The sequence below is a fragment of the Cajanus cajan genome, chromosome 1 (assembly GCF_000230855.2).
Source record: "Cajanus cajan strain Asha chromosome 1, NIPB_CcT2T_4, whole genome shotgun sequence".
Lineage (NCBI taxonomy): Eukaryota > Viridiplantae > Streptophyta > Magnoliopsida > Fabales > Fabaceae > Cajanus > Cajanus cajan.
In genome coordinates, this window is record NC_138517.1 from 83,755,635 (window position 1) to 83,773,428 (window position 17,794).

Genomic DNA, 17,794 nt, shown 5'->3' on the forward strand with positions numbered 1-17,794 from the left:
AAAGAAATATTTGTTGTTTTGAAATTTAAAGATAATATTAATTATTGAGTTGTTTAATAGAATTTTATCTTTAACTATTTATAATTGTTTAATATATCTGTCATAATTTTTTAAATAGTAAACGAGAAAATAATTGATAAATATACTAAAAAATTACAACTCTAAAAGGCATTAAAATATTAAAGTTGAAATATTTTTTTATTCATCAAACCAATTTTGATTTTATTTTCTATATTTTTTCTTTCTTTTAAAATTTAAAAATACTATTTTTATTATTAAAAATAATAAATTTTAGCTTTGATCTCTATAAAATATTTTTTCCTAAAATCTATAATTATTATTATTTTTCCTCTAACATTCATTTTAAAATTTTATAATTTTTTAAAAGTGTCACACATTAACATTGTGTCATTTGTGTGTATTATTTAGAATGACCACTTAATTTTTCTCATAAACATATAAATAGTTGACAAAAATCATGTAATAACATAGATTAAAACAACAATTTCAAATCTTAGAGAGATTAAAAATAAAGATAAAATGTGACACACTCTACCCCATTATTAATATACAACAAATGTAACAATAAAATATTTCTTTTCTTCTTTTTGAGTAAATAAAATCTTTCATAGTTGACAAATATTTCAGATATCACAAGGTAGAAGATTCACATTCGTAACTCATAAATCATAATTCCAGTGTAAAAAATTATAAAAGAAAAGAAGTTAAGATTTTCAATACAATTTAGTGAAAAACAAGAAATCATATATATACAAATAATAATAAAGAAAATATAAATTAACTCCAGTAAAGGTGGCAGTGCCTCCTGGTTAGGAATTAATTTATACTCCCAAATCATATAATAAAAATATAACAAAGATGTACATTTTGGTCTTTTATCAAGAACGTTTAAATTACAATTCTTAACATACATTTTCCTTGAATTATAAACTTTATCTACGTTGTCTCTTCGTTAGAAATTACAAAAGAAAAGAAACTAAAGTTATTAAAATAATAACATATTAAACTAAGCTAACTATGCCCCGATGTCACATCCTATCAGAGCATGCCCAACTGAAGCCTTAAGCCTCATCAACCACATCCTCATGATGTTGATCGCCTGCAACATAATTTAAACATATACAAAAACAACAAGGGAGTGAGAAACATCTCACTCAGTTTCAGGTGCAGAAATAAAGGCTAGATAGCACCCACACACACAACAAATACACATACATCATTAATATCACATATACATTCATTTATCATGCAGTGATATCATGGACTCGACTCATAAATGCATGCATGTGGCGCCATAAGGAAGTTTCACAATTCATCACTGGTGACCCTAAGGCACACCTGGTTACAACTGTCGGTGACCCTAAGGTACACCTGGTTAGCATATCATCAACTGTCGGTGACCCTAAGGTACACCTGGTTAGCATATCATCAACTGTCGGTGACCCTAAGGTACACCTTGTTAGCATATCATCAACTGTCGGTGACCCTAAGGTACACCTTGTTAGCATCGTTGGTATGCGGCCTCAGCGACACACCTGGAGTAATATATGCATATGATGCATGTCATACATTCATTATTTCATGAACTCAACATTTAACTTATTACAGAATTTCATTTAGTACATCATGTCCTCATTTGTCATAGTCTCATAATCATAGTTTGTCTCAATAGTCCATTCTTAGGTCTCATGTCATTTGTCCATATTTCACATGGTCATGTCATCAATACTCCTCATAAGGTCCGCATAGGTATTCACAGAGAGCATTCTTATTCATATTAAAACTCATTTATTATTAACATTAATTTCATACTCATTTATTACTTTCAACAAAGAACAAAGTAGAATAAATAGAAAATCGGACAGAACAACGACACCTTCAACTAAAACAAAGTAGAGTAAATAAAAAATCAAACAGAACAACGGCACCTTCAACAAAGAACAAAGTAGAGTAAATAGAAAATCAAACAGAACAACGACAAGGGATTGGGATTACATAATCATTTATTATTTCCAACAAGGAATAAAGTAGAGCAAACAGAAAATAAGACAGTACAACGGCAAGGGATTGGAGGCCAATCCGACAAACAACTATTCAACAATTATCCCCACACCCCTGAGTGAGGTTCTCACCCCCCTTACCTGGATAAGCGGAGTTGAAACTTGGGCAAAGCCTCCTCCTCTGGATTCCCTCCTCCTTTCTCTCTCTTTTTCTTTCTCTTTCTCTCTCTCTCTCTCTCTCTCTCTCTCTCTCCCTCTTTCTCTCTCTAAGATTTCACTTCTCACTTCAGTATAAAATTTTCACCCCCTGCCTCCTATTTATAGGCAATCTGACGCACCCGGAACGACCCGTACTGATTTCGGAACGGCCCGTTCCGGATCCTTCAAACATGGGCAAATTTTTCAACTGGAACGGCCCGTTCCAAAATTGAAACGGCCCGTTCCCAAAAAAACAGAACGACCCATTCTCCATACCAGAACAGCCCGTTCCAGACCCGTTCTGGGACTACAAAAATTTCACATTTTCAACATTTGGAACGACCCGTTCTACTTTTGGAACGGCCCGTTCCGGAACTCAAAATACCCTTATAACTTTATTAAAATTACGAAAATGCCATTAAAATAATAAATAAAAAATTGGGTGTTACACAAAACATTTAAAGAGAGTGAAATTAAAAAATAATAATTTTATAAGAATATTTTAAAGTCAAACATTAATTATATTTAAAAAATTTGTTAACATAGGTTTAAAAAGAGTTAAAAGCAATATAAAATGGTGCATATGAAAGGGATAGGATGATAAGGTGGAGGATCGTGATGAAAGGAATCTTATGATGACATCCCATAGAGAATGAAGGGCCATAGTTGTTGGTTGTCAAGAAACTCATCTTTCAAATCGCAAATCAAGTCAGACTCAGACCATTGTCCTTCATTTGTTCATGTGTCAAAAATAAGTTCATAAGGGAAGGAGTGGGATTTGGATTTTAAAAATTAAATCCAATGTATTTTATATAACATTATATTTATTTTATTTTGCAATTTGACTATATAAAGTGTTAAAATTTATATAATGTAATAATAAATTGAGTTAACTTGATTTTTTCTCTAATTATCGAGTCTTGGATCACATTTGAATTAAAATAAATAGCTCTTATAATTTTTGTGGAAACAATGATAAAGTCATCCTCCTCTCTCTACCTTGACCATGACCGATCAGATTCATTAAGTTTAACTTATTTGTTTGTGTTAATAAAAGATATCATATATATTTTGTTTGGTAGTGAGAAAGAAAATAAATAAAGAAAAAGAAAAAAGATCGTTATACACTCCCTTGATGTGTAAACAAGAAATATTATAAAAAAATGATTAATATAATTAACGATGTAATGTTATAATAAAAGAGAAATATAAATAAATAAATATCACTTAGATTCTTGTAAATTTAGTGTTCAAATTTCATTTCTCAAGAAAAAATCATAGATAAAAAATATAGAAAAATATGAATTTTTTGATAAAAGAAAAATAAAATAAAACTATTTTTTAGGTTAAATTATACTTTTGATATTTTATTTTATTTGTTAGAATCATTTTGGTTATTTATTTTTTATAATGTTCATTATAATCTTTTATATGTTAAATTTGAATTAATTTGATTTTTTTGAAATAATAGTTATTTTTAATTTTGAGACATAATTTTAAATTATTTTTTGACTGATTCAATACTTAAAATTTATCTCATTATATTCACTTATATGAAAATTGTTGAACACAACTAAAGTTAAAACAAAAAAAATTAAAAATATAATAAAAATTACATAAAAATAAGTCTAAAGACAACTGAAAATTTACAAACTATAATTTCATATTATTTTTTAATTATTTTTTTTTTTGATAAGCAAAAAAAATTTAAATTAAAGGGAGTACAAGGGGTACTCCAACCCATTACAAGAGACACATAGACAAAATTAGAATCCAGGCTAGAAAGAAACTATGAGAAATACAAACTCGAGTTATAATACCAACTTGTGTAACTAAAAGAACACCCAGGGACAGAACTATTAATCCACTTCCATGAACGCAATTTAATATTATCCAACACTTCCTTGCAATTTTCACACAATTTTCATTATATTTATAATTCTTATAAATTATAATATTAATTAAATATTATAATTTTTATATAATTGAATCTATTATTACAAATTTTAGATACCAAATTAGTCAACAATTGATTAAAAATTGTATCACAAAATTAAAAGTTATTATTATTTTAAACAGAACAAATTAATCTAAAATAAAAATAAAAGATCAAAATTAACATTTTAATATATATATATATATATATATATATATAATTAAAATTAAAATATTGTTAGAAAAATTATAAACATTTCTCCAAAAAAAACATTTTTTGTAATGATATAAGCTGGAACATTCTTGGTCGGAAAGTGACTATGTGCACATGGATTGGTTAAGAAAGGGTTATCAAATGATGAAATCTTCTGATGCTGCTATCCTTGCTTAATTCATGTGAAAAGCTTTTAGCTATTTGCTTTATAAAAAAAAACGCTTTTTTTTTTTGTCTATTTGATGTAACTAGCATTATTTATACTAGAATGTCGTCCCCTTTCCTCCTTGTCCCATTTATAATGTAATAAACTTTTTTCGGACATAAAATAGTTTTTTTAACCATGATTTTAAGAGTATTCGTTAAATAATTAAAAGTAGAAACTATAATTTTTTTATTAAAAAAATATACTACGTTTAATGTTATTATAATGTACTATATATCATGGTTTTCAATATATTTAATTTTATGAATCTCTCAACCAATCCATTTACAATGTGAAATTATAATTGTCATTGTAATTCCAATTCCATAATTCTATCAAACTTGGAATTGGTTTGAAATCACAATTTCTATGTTTGGATTAGGAAAAGAGTTAGAACGAAAAATTTTAATTGTAGTTTTAATTTTATCCTAATACATTTAATTATAGGTAATATATGTTAATTTAAATTCATCTAACAAAATGTTAAATAATTTTAAATTTTTACAAAAAAATTATAAACTTAATTTATTCGGTAAAAACTTTTAATCTAATAACTAAATAATTAAAATTAAATATATATAATAAATTATTAAGTGAAATAACTTTACTATCTTACTTACCTCTCACCTAATACAAATTTGCTTAAAATGAATTGTTCAGCACTGCAGTTTACTGACTTAAGGCCTAACATAAACATGACTCATGGCCCAACACAGTCATCAGTTGATACTTACACATCTCCAATTTTGGTTGAAAGATATTTTAACCATTTTTTTAAAACATATACATGTTTTTTTTAATAAGAAGGTACAATTTTTCTTACCTTATCAAAATCTTTAGAGATAAAGGGATATCTCTAGTCAGGACTTGATGTCTAAAGTAGAAATGGAATCCCAATTTTTGATTAAGGAGCCAAAATACTGAACCACTCAACCTAATGGTTTTCTGTATATCAATGATTTTTGCACTACAAAAAAAATAAATTAGGAGCATTGAAGAAGACATGCTCCTTCATGTACTTCCGCTGCCACCAGCCAAGGACAAACAAACAACTAAGAAAATTGAGTGAATGCAAACTAGACAAAGAACCATAACTTGGGCTTTTGGAGAACCTTAGAAAATAGAATATTCCAATTTTTTTTTATTTATTTGTGGGGAGTGAAAAGAGAAAAAGGGAGAGTGAAAAATGGAGGGAATAAGAACAAGACAAAGAAGAGAAGCCCATTTGTAAAATGGAGCCCAAGTTTGTTGTTCCAAAGCTAATGGACCTCAACTATTTTTTTAGTTATTTTTTTAACTATTGCCTATGACTGCCAGCAAGTGTAAATAAATTTTAAAAAAAAAAGAGTATGCTTATTAAATTAAAAATAAAATATATTCATTGATTATTATTTTAGAATCATTATCACTGATTAATTTAATCATTAGAATTACAAAAAAAATTCTTAACTTTTAAAAATTAGTCTTTCATAAGTGAAAATAATAATAATAAAGATATTAAATGAATGTATATATTGTTTTCTATTTAAGATTAGCACATATAATAAAATTATACTTTCCTAATTTATTTAAACTTTAAGTATACATATTTTTTCCCCTCTCTATTGTGTTCTAGCTTGTCAAGGAGTAGTGAGAATTTAAGTAATTTATTCGAGGTTATATATTCAAATGTCATCGCTAGTGTTCCAAAAATTGTTGTTTGAGAACATTGAATAACTTATTAGTGATTATGATAACTTATTAGTGATTATGATGATTAACATTTTTTAATACATACATAATTAACACTTTAAATGGCGTGTTTGGCAACAATATATATATATATATATATATATATATATATATATATATATATATATATATATATATATATATATAGAAATGGAGAGAGTCGGGTTCAATTAATACAAAAAGTTAATCCAGTGATATTTGTATATATCAATATTAATGTCATGTTTGAACAGATAATTTTCATTAAATGTTTATTTAATAAGAATTTGTGACATGAAAGCTTGTGTTTCGTTTAATTAATTTCAGCAAAACTTTATTGAAATGAATTAAAAAGAATTTATAAGAAGATAATATAAGCCACTCTCGTAAACATAATTAAACGTTTATTTAAATAAAGTTCATAGAGATTCTTTAAATTGCTCCTTAAGTCTTTAGTTGCGCCTTTCTTTTCAATTTCTTTGACTTTTAACGAAGCAATTGGGATATGTGGGGAAGAGATCCATTCTATATTAATTGCTTAGCCAAGATTGTAGGCAAAGAGAAGCAATTGACGTTCTATTTAGGTTGATTTGAAAAGATTATCTCATGTCATAAATATTTATACAAGTTTTGAAAAGAAAATAAAAAAATAGTATATGTCAATTAAGTTGTTTTCAACTTATTTTAGTAAATTTTTAAGATAGCTTACGAAAACTTATAAATAAATTATTATCTTGATTATAAAGATAATTTATAATTTGTTAATTAAATTATTCTCCCAAAAAGTCTTTGACAGGCTGGGAGATACTCATTTTTCATGTGGGAAAAGTCTTAATTTGCTTAAGGAATCAATTTCGAATTGGATTTTGATTAAGAAAAAAACTATAAAAAAAAATAATAAACATGATTTGAGTTTGACAGTGGTTATTTGATGTTTCGATATTTTATTTAGCAGCCGCAAATAATATTTTAACGAATGATAATTTAAGTTTTTGAGAACTTCTAGATACTTCTTAGAAAGCCAAAGAAGGCATGCATGATTTTAGGTCTACTTGGTTGCCTGAAATAACAAAGAAACAAGGGAGAGAAAAAATAAACCAGAATGTGTGGTTGTTGGTACATGAGAAATAAGAAAAGAGAAAAAAAAAATGTGGATAATGATTTATCTAGATATAGAAAAACAAATGGAAAGATGTGGATGATGGTTTATTTAGATATATTTTTTCCGTAAGTTTTTAAAGAGATAAAATAAAATAAAAAATTATAAATTAAAATTAATTTATACATATACTAATTTATAAAAACTCTTTCATATAATTTTAAATTTGTACATACACTAATTTTAATTTATAAAAAAATTTATTTCATTTTCACTCTCAATTTTTTTCTTCCAGACGTGGTTATAAAAAAAATTAGCTAAATAAATCTCAAGTCATTCGTGATGCGTTAATCTAGATACAAAAGTTAAGATGACTTAGTAATTATCTAATTAGTATAATGATTTATTTAGAAATTGCTATTAATTTGTATTTGAAATTTCTTTAATATTTTTAGTAACATATGAATGATTACTATTACGTATTAAATAAGTTAAATAAAAAATATTAATGGATTTTCAATTACTATTATTGTTTCATATGTATAACTGATATTAATTTGAAATTGATTTTTGGATTCAAATATTTATTTTTAAGGCTTAAATATATCTTGTTCAAAATGAAAGAGTTTTAATCTTATCCATTATAAATTTTTTTCTTCTAAATTGCACTTTTGGTTATTTTATTTTTGTCGATATATAATTTTAGTCATTCTATTTTAAAATAAAAATATTTAGTTCTCTTATTTTTAAAATTATAAAATTTTGGTCCTATCATCAATTTAATGTTTGTTAATTTTGATGTTATTTGGTGATCTATCATTACTTAAGTGATGTAATATTTGCTAATCTGACATATAAGTATAAAAATAAAATAAATTATGATATTTATGGGTGGTTGATATTTATTTTATTAATAAAATTTTAATTTGCATGTTTTTTAATTTTTATATTTATAAATGTCATATTACTAAATGTCACGTTACTTAAGTATAAATAAATATTAAAACTTAATAATTAGTAGATGTCCGTTTAATGAAAGGACAAAAAATTTCATATTTTTAAAATTAGAAGGATTGAATGTCTCTATTTTAAATAAAGAAATTAAAATTGTAACGACGCCATAGTCGTCACACTATGTAAAATCACTATTATTAGCAATTGAAGCTAAGTTACTATAACATATATGATTAATGGAAGAAATATACCACACATACATTTAACATGAGTATATAAATAAAATAGTCAAACTAATATAAACAAGATATATATATATATATATATATATATATATATATATATATATATATAATCATCCCAAAATAATCCTATATCCTAATGTTGATCAAACACACCTATAAAAGGCACATTAGTAGTACCGCTATCAAAAGGTTACAACACTTGCCCGCATCAGCTCCTTAAGCCTAGTCCTCATCTGCTCCTATATACAATGTATGATCATTGCAGTTCAAACCACCATGGAAGCAGAAAGGGTAAGCTAGAATTCAAAAACATGTAAATATAGAAAATAAGTCTATAGTATACAATAACACACTAGACATTACACATGAAAGCTAATCACATCCAAAACAAGCATGTACCACACCCAATCATGTCCTAAAAGACATCAAAATGCACAAGAACACACCTCAACATACATCATATGCAAACACATTAACCAATGCGTCGTCACGCATTCACTCACGAAGATTTTCTAGCAACATGAGCAGTTTAAGTGATTTCCACCCTATTGAACCAATCTAATCGTTTTTACGCCTGAAACCTCACCTCAATCACAACAAAATGTGATATCAATCTCTCATCTGGTTTCTCGAGTCTCACCACTTACATTAAGAAAGTTTGATTCCACCGTTAGGAGTCGTACAATCGGGTATAGGCTTACCACGACCTTGATATGCATTACCAAGTCACATATGGAATTCGTCCACTAATTATTCTCAAGGAATCATGCAACCTTTCCAGGTACTTGGTTAAGGGTTATAATCCTCGACCTCTTATCTTACTCAACCACTAACTAAGGATTTGGACGAGATTCAATACATCTCAAAACCTACTCCAAGAGACACACCTATTCCATGAGGGTTTTTCAAACAGTGGCCTACCTGAGCACCACTCCAAGATACCCTATGTGGGATCTTCAATTTTCAAATTAATTTTTTCCCCTCAAATCCTAAGTTAGTCATCATGTTATAATGCCACACTGCATTCTCAGCATCCACACCTCACCATACATCTTCTATATACATCACATTCAATCAACACATGTAGAGATCAGTAACATCAATCATATGTATAGCATACTAATGCACCACCATTCATTCAACAATAACATACCAATCATACAGAGCATATCAATGTTCATCACCATTTCAACTACACAAAGATAGCATTCCAATGCTTATTATCATTTCAAATACACAAGATAGCATACCAAAGCTTATTATCATTATCCTATAACACCCAACATGCAATAGACACAAGCATTATATTCATATGTTCACCAAATTCACTCATCATACAATATGTATCAACATGCAACTTATCAAAATCACTTATCCTACACTAACTACCTTCACATAAAACAACTCTTAGTGAGTTCTACTACTCCTATCATGCTCATCCTTGTCTCATATGAAAGACAAGAAGATTTTCTAAAACTTTCATGAAGAAATTAGGTTCCAATTCTCTCATTTACCATGTTAAAAATTGTAAAAATCTCAACCGTTTGCCTAAATGTTGACAGTTTGACCTTTGCTCACAAAAAAGGTCATAATTGGAGTTCTAGACCTCTTTTTTGGGTGATTCTAGCGCCATTGGAAATCTAACATCCAAGGATACAAATTTTATGAAGACCCCAAGACCAAATTCGGTCATCTACCCCCAGCGCTGCAGTGCTCAATTCAAGTTCCAGTATTGGATTTCTACCAGCTTCATTTTCTCCCAAGGCTACAACGCTCAATTAGAGTTACAACACTAGATCTCTGCCAAATCAATTTCTCTCAGGGCTGCAATGCTCAAATTAGCATCGTAGCACTAGATCTATGTCACCTTATTTTCTCTCATAGTTTCAACGCTCCACTAGCTTGTGAAGTCCCACATCGGTTAGGAAGGAGAACGAAGCATGCCATATATATGAGTGTGGATACCTTCCTTGTGTGGACGCGTTTTGGGGTGACATGCGTGCCATTGCCAGAAGCAAAACTGTGAGGGCTGCGGCCAAAGCGGACAATATCCACATGCGGGTTGCTGAGACGTTACATTTGGTATCAGAGCCGGGACCCAGGCCGGTGTGCCAGCGAGGGCGCTGGACTCCCTTGAGGGGGGTGGATTGTGAAGTCCCACATCGGTTAGGAAGGAGAACGAAGCATGCCATATATATGGGTGTGGATACCTTCCTTGTGTGGACGCGTTTTGGGGTGGCATGCGTGCCATTGCCAGAAGCAAAACCGTGAGGGCTGCGGCCAAAGCGGACAATACACACATGCGGGTTGCTGGGATGTTACACGCTCTAACATTAAGTGTAGAGTTTTATGCACTTTTATGGTTTTCCACCTTCGTTCCTCACCTATATTCCATCAATTTTACCCCTAACACATGATTTACATTCATAATCTTTACTCAATTTGTTCATACAACCCAGAAACCACAAGAAATTCAACATGCATGCATCAAAGCTCAAAGAAAATAATCAACATTCAACCTTCCATCAAGCAACCAGAACCTCAATTTTCAACATGAAAACCACTTTGAATCCATTTCCTCTAGCTCTGATTTTCAAGAATCCAACCAATTTTTTAAGTTCTTAACTAAATCAACAACCCAACAAATCATCAAAATTCAAGAATTCCAGCTTCCCTTACCTCAATTCTGAGCTCTCCGAAGAGAAAAAAAAAATAAAATAGAGAATTTCCGAGCTAGTCCAAGGTAGGAGAAGAGAAAAATAGAGAACTCTAAAGTAGAAAAGGAGAAGGAGAAGACAATCCCGCAGTTGAAGTTTCCCAACCTTGGAGCTCGGACTTCCTCACCCGCTTCTAATGATTAGTTGTGAAGAATGGTAAGGAATGATGACTTAAGTGAAAATGAAAATGAAAAGAGAAAGGGAAGAAAGAATAAGCTTTCTCCTCTAAGTCTTATCTTACAAAAATTATGGATTGATAAAAATAAAAGAATTAAAAATATAATTTAACCTAATTTTTTTATCCTCTAAAATTTGGAACATTTATTTTTAGTCTTTTAATTTTTTTAAACTAAAAAATTATTAATAACTAAATTTTAAATACATAAAATACAAAAATATTTTATAGAAATCAAAATTAAAATTCCTTATTTTAAAGTAAATGAGTTATAATATTTTCTTATGCTTGTCATCAAAATTTATTCTCCGGCAAATATCATGACATTGTTTACATTCTCTCTCTTTGTTAATTACTTAGCTATGATAAATGAAAGATTCAGATGTGGATTTAAATTTGGTTAAGTGCAAATTCAAAATTTGATGTCGGATGAAAAACGTGGTAAAAAGGTGAAACCTAATTGTAAGGGTCACCTTGGATATATAATTTATGGCAATGTAGTAATGAATGAGTTTTTGATAAATACAAATGCCTTTGAAATATATTGTAACTTGAATTTGTAGGTAAAATAGGTGTTGTTGCTTCCATTACTTTACAGTTTAGCTACTAGTAATGAAAAATATAAGATTTATTATGTAATAGTTTTTGGATATACATGCAATAATATATGCATAGAAATATGTATTGAAAACATAAAACATTTCTCCAATTGGACTATACCATAAATCCTGTACATTGGCACTTGGCATCACAATATCGGCGTTCGATGTCGTTTAGGCAAAGAGCTTCTATCTTAATTATACGTTTGATGCCACTCAATTGGGTCTCAACATCACCAAGTCAAAGAACTCCAAGAGCATCCACGTTCGACGCCATCCAACCTGCATCTTACATGACCATGTTAGATAGTTCATTTCTACCTCAGGTCCAATGTTACCAATCTTGTGTCCGACGTCAATGAGATAGAGAGCCTCCGGCCTGCATCACGTCCAACGTCTTGAAGTTGTGTCTAATGCGATGATGATTTATGCACTTGAAAAAATAAAAAATTTCCAACATGCAATGATAGAAATCACACCTACACAACATAAGCAATTCAATTCCAACAAAAAAAAAGCAACATGCAATCAAGAAATGATCACAATTCACCCAAAACCTTCTCAACATGTTCAAGAACCTCAAAATCCCACAACACAAGAATTCTACCTCAAAATCATTCACTCAACCACAATTTGGTCAAATCAAACAACATACAACTCAAGTAATTCAACAAGGATTCAAGTTGTAGCTTCCCTTACCTCGAGAATCAATTAGAAAAAAAAGGAAAAGGAAAAAGGAGATCCTCTAGGGAACTCCACCCCACGACACCATGGACTCAGATTCTCAGCTCCACAAGTCTTGAATCACCATTTCGTTGCTCAACTACAATCTACTACATTCTTGGGAAAGCTAGGAAGAAGAAACAAAAATGTCAGGATCTAGAGTTCTTCTCTCTAACTTCTTTCTAAGTTTTCTTAAGAATAGACTTATGAAGTTCAAGTCTAAAAGAAAATTTTGGATTTTTTTTTGTCAAGCACACCAAGTCTGCTATAGTATAAATAGAAGTATAGATTGTCGATCCATAGAGACTTGAAATATATTTTGTAATTTCTAATATCCTAGCTAAAATTTGCAAAAGAAAGAAGTACATTAAATATAGACATAATGTTTTTCATTTTCAATATTGAATTTGTAAAGAAAATATCAATAAAAAGAAAGTGTAAATTTGAAGGGTAATAGTGAGAGAAGCTATTAGGATTGAATTTTATCTATCCCACTCCTATATTTTCCTATGATTATTTATATATGATTTCTATTGCTTAGTGTCATTGAATTCTCAAAGATAATTTTAAATCAATTCCTTATCTTTAGAAATTCTAAGGATACTAATTTAATAAACGATTCCTTAATTTATAAAATTAAAGTCCTTGCATTACATTCAAAAATTTATTCAATAAATGACTCTAAATCTATTCCTAATCTTTAGAATAAATAGATGTTTTGATTCAAAATAAATTCAAAAAAAGTTTTTTTAACCAAAATCTAAATCAAAAGTCAAAAGATAATTGAGCAATTTACCTTAAGTATTAGAAATAAAATCAAAGCACTAACACTGAACAATAGAATATCATCTATATAAATAAAAAAAGATTACATAAGAGTTTGATGTATTACATTCAATCCCAATTAAAAGAGTGGATTAGCTACTCATAATAATGAGAACAATAATCTCCATATACATAGAAAGTGTAGAAGAAGAAGAAGAAAATTAATGAACCCAAAATCCTCATCCTTAGATGACTCTTGGAGTTTCTTCCTTCAGCTATTCTTTGTTCTAACTTGTAACAATTTTTCTCCTCCTCCCTAAAATATGTCCATCAAATAAAACAAAGTATGCAAGAAAGAGACAAATTTACTCAACTATTTAGAAAAGGCTAAGCAAATTTTTCAATTCTTTAGGGTGAAGAAAGCTCCACCAAGTAAGTCAATTCCAATCCACTAAGCCCCTAAGGATCAAAATTTTCACCCCTGTCTATATCAAATCCCCTTAGCCTTTTCCAAACAATTTGGCTCTACAGCCACTTTGCTCTTTGTAATACCTTATTTTTTTTTATTATTATTATTATTTATTATTAAAATGGCATTTTCGTGAATTTTATAAAGGTATAGGGGTATTATCGTAATTATTGATGGCATTTTCGCAATTTTCAAAAAAATTTGAAGGGTGTTTTGGTAACTTGGAACGGGCCGTTCCAAAAGCAAAACGGGCCGTTCCAAGCTTTAAAATTTAACTAAAAATCTTGAGTGAGAACGGGCTCAGAACGGCCGTTCCGACAAGGAGAACGGGCCGTTCTGATTGTGAAACGGGCCGTTCTAAAGGGAGAACAGGCCGTTTCAAAAGGAGTACGAGCCGTTCTGCTGGAAATTGGGAACGGGCCGTTCCGGATTTGGAACGGGCCGTTCCAGTTCAAAAATTTGCGTAGCTTTTTCGAGCCCAGAACGGGCGTTCCGCTTTTTGGAACGGCCGTACCGGGTAGGTGAGCCAGAATTGCTATAAATAGGGGCTTGGGGAGTTACGAAAATTCATACCTTGGGAAGAGAAAATCCTTAGAGAAAGAGGGAGGAAAGGAAAGGAGGAGAAAGAGGAAGAGGAATCCGGTAGAGGTGATTCTGTCAGAATAAAGAAAAGAGGAGAAAGAGGAGGAGGTTCTGCTCAAATTTCGGTTCCTATCTAAGGAAGAGAGAGGAGGAGGTTCTGCCCGAGTTTTGGTTCAGGATTATCCAAGTAAGGGAAGTTAGTTTTTGAAATTATTAATTGTTTGATGATTAATAATAAATGAATATTTTTGAACTGTGTCAAATTTTGTTGTTGAGTCGAGCTGAATTATATGTTGATTTTTAACAGTATTGTACTATAAGGATGTTGAACTGAGTTATGAGTAGTAAGTTGTGTTGAATACTACTTAGTTGTGTTGTATGCTGATTTGCTGTACTATATAATGCTGAGCTGTATGCTGATTATACCCACTTGAGGTGGTGTTGCTGCTGCTGTTATAGCCACTAGAGTGGTGCTGTTGTTGCCGCTAAGTCGGTGTTGTTATAGCCACTATTGTGGTGCTGTTGTTGCCGCTAAGTCGGTGTTGTTATAGCCACTAGAGTGGTGCTGTTGTTGCCGCTAAGTCGGTGTTGTTATAGCCACTAGAGTGGTGCTGTTGTTGCCGCTAAGTCGGTGTTGTTATAGCCACTAGAGTGGTGTTGTTGTTGCCGCTAAGTCGGTGTTGTTATAGCCACTAGAGTGGTGCTGTTGCTGCTACTAAGCAGTGTTGATATAATCGCATTATGGTGCTGATGTTGTTGAGCAATATAAGCTGTGCAGATGTGTTGATAATTATAACGATGAATTTATTTACATTGCTAATCCTTTGCTAGTATGATTTGATTTTTTTTAAAGAATACTAGCTTACCCTTGCATGTTTTCCATGTGGTTGGAACTGCGATGATCATACTATGTATGGGAGCAGAGCAGGAATAGGTGGGCTTCTTGGGATGAGTCTCCGGCGGACTTTGGAGCTAATTTGCTTGTGTGGATATTTTGCTTGTAGCTACTTGGGATAGTAGCATTTGGTTGTAATTTTCCTTGGTACACTTTAACTCTAGTCAGACTGGAATCTTGTATATTTATATATTCTAGATCCTATATTTATATACTTGTTCTATCTGTCTGGTGTTTTAGTGTGCTATACCGTGTGTAGTGACCAGCCGGGTCGTTACACTTAATGGTATCAGAGCAGTTCGAGTCTAATGGACACTCTTTGGGGGTGGTTCCTTTAGGCTTTTGTTGTGCTAAACTCTGTGTTGTGTTGTCTTGTTGTGTTGATTGTTGTGTTGATTGTTGTGGTGTTTTGTTGTGTTGTTGATGGTTGTTTGGTTTAGTTATTGTGTACTGAAGATACTGTTACTTCTGTAGACAATGACTATAACCAATGAGCTGATAGCGAGTGCCATAGAGATGATGGCTATGGCTATACAGCAGCAAAATGCTTATTTTGCTAGGATGGACGCTGGTAGAGCTGTAGCTGGTGCAGCAAGGCCCTTGGGGTCGTAGGAGAGCCGGGATCTAGCTGGGTTCTGGAAAATGTCGTCTTCCTTAGTTCAAGGGAGATGTAGTTCCAGAGGTAGCTGACCACTGGATCTGTGAGATAGAGAAGATCTTGACTGTGTTGGGATGTTCTCAGGAGAGGAGGCTGGCATAGGCTGTCTACATGCTGGTTGGGGAGGCTGAGCATTGGTTGAGTGGTACAAGGTGAACTTGATCTGTTTACCTTGGGAGGATATAGTCTTAGGAATGGATTGGTTGTCTGTCAATCGTATCCTTGTAGATTGTGCCAATAGGCGGTTGATCTTTTCTCAGGTGGAGGAGGAGTTGTTAATTTCAGCTGGTCTAGCTGAATTATTGTTGAGGGAGGAAGCATAGTGTTGTATTCTTCTTACTACCATAAGTGTGGAGACCGAGAGGGTCATTGCTGAGATTGATGTGGTGAGGGATTTTTGTTGAGCTCTTCCCGGATGAGGTACCTGGGTTGCCTCCTGTTAGGGAGATGGAGTTCAGCATTGACCTGGTTCCAAGTGCGGGACCAGTGTCAGTAGCTCCCTATAGGATGGCTCCTGCTAAGCTGGCTGAGCTGAAAGATCAGTTGGAGGACTTATTGGAAAAGCAGTTGGTGCGACCGAGTGTTTCGCCGTGGGGTGCTCCTGTGTTGTTGGTAAAGAAGAAGGATGGGGGTAGTCGACTGTGTGTTGATTACAGGCAGCTGAACAAATTGACCATTAAGAACAAATATCCACTTCCCCGGATAGATGACTTAATGGATCAATTGAGGGGCGCGACGGTGTTTTCTAAGATTGACTTGAGGTCAGGATATCACCAGATTAGGGTGAAGGAGGGTGACATACCGAAGACTGCTTTCAGGACTAGGTATGGTCACTATGAATATGTTGTGATGCCGTTCGGTGTGACCAACGCCCCCGCTGTGTTCATGGACTACATGAACAGGATCTTCCGGCCGTTCTTGGATAAATTCGTGGTAGTGTTTATTGATGATATCTTAGTTTATTCAAGGACCCCGGAGGAACATGGAGAGCACTTGAGGACAGTGTTGGAGATTTTGAAAGCGAAGCAATTGTATGCTAAGCTTTCAAAATGTGAGTTCTGGTTGGATGAGGTGAAGTTCTTGGGCCACGTGATTTCAGCTAAGGGGATTGCTGTTGATCCGGCTAAGGTGGAGTCGGTATTGCAGTGGGAACGCCCGAGGACTGTCACAGATATACGGAGCTTTGTGGGCTTAGCGGGTTACTATCGGAGGTTCATTGAAGGGTTCTCTAGGATAGTAGCGCCTCTGACCCAGTTGACGAGGAAGGAGCAGCCGTTTATTTGGACAGATGCCTGTGAACGGAGCTTTGAGGAGTTGAAGAGAAGGTTGACTACTTCTCCTGTGTTGGTGTTACCAAATTCTGGTGAGCCTTTTGATGTGTACTGTGATGCTTCTCATCAGGGTCTGGGGTGTGTGTTGATGCAAAACGGGAAAGTGGTGGCGTATGCTTCAAGGCAACTGAAGACTCATGAGAGGAACTATCCCACTCATGATCTGGAGTTAGCAGCTGTGGTGTTTGCCTTAAAGACTTGGAGGCATTACTTGTATGGAGCTCGATTCAGTGTCTTCAGTGATCACAAAAGTCTGAAGTATCTGTTTGATCAGAGGGAACTGAACATGAGACAGAGGC